Source organism: Gossypium arboreum, chromosome 2, assembly GCF_025698485.1.
Source record: "Gossypium arboreum isolate Shixiya-1 chromosome 2, ASM2569848v2, whole genome shotgun sequence".
NCBI classification, from domain to species: Eukaryota; Viridiplantae; Streptophyta; class Magnoliopsida; order Malvales; family Malvaceae; genus Gossypium; species Gossypium arboreum.
The window spans coordinates 94,543,615-94,548,007 of NC_069071.1; the positions used below are offsets into that span (position 1 = coordinate 94,543,615).

At 39.9% G+C, this 4,393-nt stretch overlaps 1 non-coding gene across 1 annotated transcript; it reads left to right on the forward strand.

Moving 5' to 3' along the window:
* The first annotated feature begins 247 nt into the window (after positions 1-247).
* LOC128289635 (small nucleolar RNA R71) lies at positions 248-354 on the forward strand. The gene has a single exon (XR_008279279.1). It is a non-coding gene; the product is annotated as a small nucleolar RNA R71 (small nucleolar RNA).
* The last annotated feature ends 4,039 nt before the right edge of the window (positions 355-4,393 follow it).

Sequence of the window (4,393 nt, forward strand, 5' to 3'; positions counted from 1 at the left end):
AGTTAGGCCCTAAATCGGGCTATTACAGCAACTTCTGCAAATAAGCCCTAATAGGCAAATTAAACATGTAATCTATAAAATTTTTTATCAATACTCTAACACATGCATCTAATCACTCAGTAAATCATAAAAATTAATCAAAATAAACTTTTCTATCTCAAATTTGTGGTTTCGCAACCACTATTCCATTTAGGCCCTATTTCAAGATGTTAAATTATAAAATATCTCAAGTTGGATGCAATGTGGGATTCCATGATGAGGGCACTTTCGTAATAACTCTTTGTGCCTTTCCCATGCCTCATACAAGGACTCATCATCCATTTGTTGGAAGGTAGTGATCTCGTTCCTCAACTTAGCATTCTTTCTAGGCGTGAAATACTTCATAAGGAATCTTTCTGCTAACTCTTGCCATGTGGAAATTGAGTTCGGTGGCAATGAGTTCAACCAGGCTCGAGCTCTGTCCCTCAACGAATATTGGAACAGCTTCAATCGTAAGGCATCTTCGGGTACTCCAGGTAATTTGAAAGAATCGCTTACCTCCATAAACAAATTTAAATGTAAGTGAGGATTTTCGATAGGCATTCCACTAAATTGGCCCATTGTCTGAAGCATCTGGAACATGATTGGCTTCAGCTCGAACTATTGTGCCTAAATTTCGGGTCTCTTAATACCCGGATTAAATTCATTAAATACTAGCATGGCATACTGTCATAAAGCTTTATCCCTATCATCAACAATAAAAATAGGATTTTGAGTAGGGTTTGCTCCATTTCCTTGGATTAGATTTTCGAAGTTCATATCTTTGGTCCTTTTCTGATTTGCTTGTCTTCTTTGTTGTCAGAAAGTTCGTTCAATCTCAGGGACTATAGGGAGCAGATCAATAATTCGGTCAATATGCATAAACACCTGAAAAGATCAAAGAAAAATTAATTAAATTAAAAATTAAATAGAAAAAATAAACCACAATGTAAAACTAACAAATTCACAAATAATGACTTTTTAAAACAGTCCCCGGTAACGGAGCCAAAAACTTGGAACGACGGAAATGAGCAAGTGTACACAATAGCAAAAAGTAATAAAATGATAACGCGACATGCCCATGCCCATCAACCGTGCTCAAGACTGATAAAATACCACAGGCGTAGACATCTATACACGGGCGTGGGAGAAGCGAACGAAGCAGAACACGGCCGTACGACATGGGTGTGGGCTGAATGCCAAACGCTCCCAAATTTAAAAAATCACGAAACACAACACGCCCGTGTGCCCTAAAATCTATATATATCCCTCACTATTCATCACCCCTTTCCCAAAAATCCCTAACCCTAGTCGCTACAACTTCACACGCCCTACCTACCACGCCCGTGCGCAGACCATAGCACTACTTTCGACGACCCAAAGCTCCTCCCTCTTGTGTTTGCTCATTTTTTTCCTTCTATTATCTTCATTGTTTTACTTATTTCATGATATTTTGAGTAAATAATCATTGTTGTAATGATAGAATACTTATGCTCTTCGTTAAGAAATTTGTCATCTTAGTTAATACATTTTGCTACATTCACCCATTTTTCTTGTTTCCATAGATTTCATGCTTACCCACACCATATTTCATACTCATCAAACCCACATGCATTCATTCACTAGATACTTCTGTTAGCATTACTCTCGTAGTCCTATTCATAATAATAACTTGACATATCTGTTTTGGTTGTTTTAATATATTTTTCATCTAGTACGTAAGCCCCATGAAATAATCTTATTCAATTTTTACAGGCGTACATTCTTGGGGAATATTTAACTTTGACTTTCATTGCAGGTATACAATGCCAGCCTCACGTGGTAAGAAGACAGCTATCCCTGCCTCAAAGAAGAGGAAATGAGCAGCATCATCCTCGGGTCCTACTGCGGAGATTAGGCACTCGTTCCTCCAGTTTCCCTTGGGACCCTAGGAGGAACTATTTCAGATATTACGGGCCTGACCCCTAGGTGTGGGCCGCTGCATTGACTAGGCTACACTTGAACAAATTCAAATGGTTGACGCGGTCTGAGCCCTTCTGATGACTGACCCGTAGGGACTCTTCTTTGAGATCATCGAGCCGACGTACCTTGATCTCACAATGGAACTCTGGTCGACCTTCCATTTTCAAGTTGTCATGACAAACTTCGACGATCCTGGAACGGTCCAGTTCCGCCTTGGTGGTCTAGTGCGCCAGTTGAGCATACCAGAGTTTGGAATTGCAATAGGACTGTACACGGAGGAGTTCATGGACGACAATGAACTCTACAACCTCCATCGCCACATCCACTACTCTCTTTCAAAGTTCTGGAAGGATCTCATCCTTGACTCGACCATCTATGATCCTAGCCACTCTAAGGCATCAGCCCTTGCCCCATCCATGCGATACCCACACGCCATCTTGGCCCACACTCTAACAGAACGACGAGAGAGCACTAGCATTGTCAATACTCACGACGCCTATTTCTTGTGGAGCATGGCAAACGGGCACATCCTCGACCTTGCCTATTTCATTGCCCTTGCCATCCGCCATCAAACGGAGCGGCATAGGAGAGAAGTCATCTCTATCGGGCCCTATGTGACTCGATTGGCTCGACACTTTGGGCTCCTCAACACAGAGGCACAATCATCCTTCCTCACTCTCATTGGCCAGATGTCCCCACAGGGCATCTCGAGCATGCTACATATGAGGATGATTGAGAAACAATGTGGAACCGACCCTCCCCAGTACCGCCTCGCCCAGTCCACCGAGGAGGACCCAGAGGACATTATTGATGATGTCCCTCCATGTCATGAGGACCCACCGTCTCAATCACCACCCATCCATCGTCCAGTTCATGTGGTGCCTTCATACTCTGACATCTTTAAGCGTCTTACTCGATTTGAGCAGCAGTGTTTTCAACACTTTGATCACATTGATGCTACTCTTCATCAGATTTGTCAGCACCTTCACATGTCATTGCCACCACCACCTCGCGAACCATCCAGCGATGACAATGTTTAAAGACTTTTTATTTTTTATTTTTATTTCCACTTTTATCTTTATTTATCTTCTTTAAGTACTTTTTATTTTATTTTCCTTTAATATTATTTTAATTTTTTGTTCTATAATTTTTATGAATAATTTATAGTTTCCGCTATTTCATTACGAGTAATTTTCAGTATTCTAGGGTTTTACAGCTCTACCCTATCTAGAGTATCATAGTAGGGTCTCAGTTTTATTCATAGCATCATATACATAATGTAAAAGAGAGTATACCTACAGACTTGGTGCCGGGGATTCAGTGCGCCACTTCTTTCTCCAATCCATTTAAAACTCAAAGAGCCATATTTTTGCTTATAGAGGGTAGAAATTTAAAAATTTTGATTTGAAAGCACCCTTATTTTGAAACTATTGTTTAAAATAGAAAAAACTTGTACCATTTTAACATATATACTCCGCAAAACATCTTTAAAATGAACTTTTCAAAAACCATTTCCAAAAATACCTTTCTTAGGCCTAAGTTTTCAAACAGATTTTTGGACCCAATCCACAGCCGAGTTGTTCTAACCTAGGCTCTGATACCACTAAATGTAACACCTCAAACCTGGCCCAAACGTTATGGCCGAATCTGACGTGCCACATTGGAGTTGAAAACCCATGTTCCGTTTTAGTGTTTTAAAAACCATATATTTTGTTGAGTTAACAAAGTGTATGGAAGCTGGGCACCAGGTAGGTATCCGAGACAGAGGCGGTGAGCCATGAAGGCTACTTAAGTACCAAGCTCTTTGATTGGATCCAATCCTAGACATGCCCACAACCATAACCACACTTTGTTATATCGAGTTTAAGTTTGTTTAAGTGGACGTCTTTGATAAATCGATTAATCATGGTGTTGTGATATTTTGAAATCAAATATTGTTTTGAAATCACGTCCTAAGTCTAGCCCTTTTGAATAATTATCAACCAATTTTAAAGTTATTGAAAATAAAATAATCCCGAAAAGAAATAAAAGAAAAGTTAAAATGGCCTTATTACAAACCAAAATAAATAATAAAGGAAATTTAATGAAAACCAACGCTTATTTAAAAGCCCAAAGACGATCACCGTGGCCACTCTAAATCCCTCCTACCAAGTCCCCACATCAAGGCTCACCGCAAGGTTAACGAAAAGGGTGAGTTTGGAAACTCGATGTGCAACAAGCCCTTTCAGAGCCCAAAACAATGACACTGTTGGGTCTAAGCCCAAATCCAATCTCAAACATGTCTTGGGCCATAGCCCTTTTCATATTTCATATTTCATAACACTTTGTGAAGCCTTTTCAAATTTCATATTCTTGGGCAAGCCTTTCTCAGAAACGGTATGGCCCATAGGCCCATTTCAATATCACATATAAT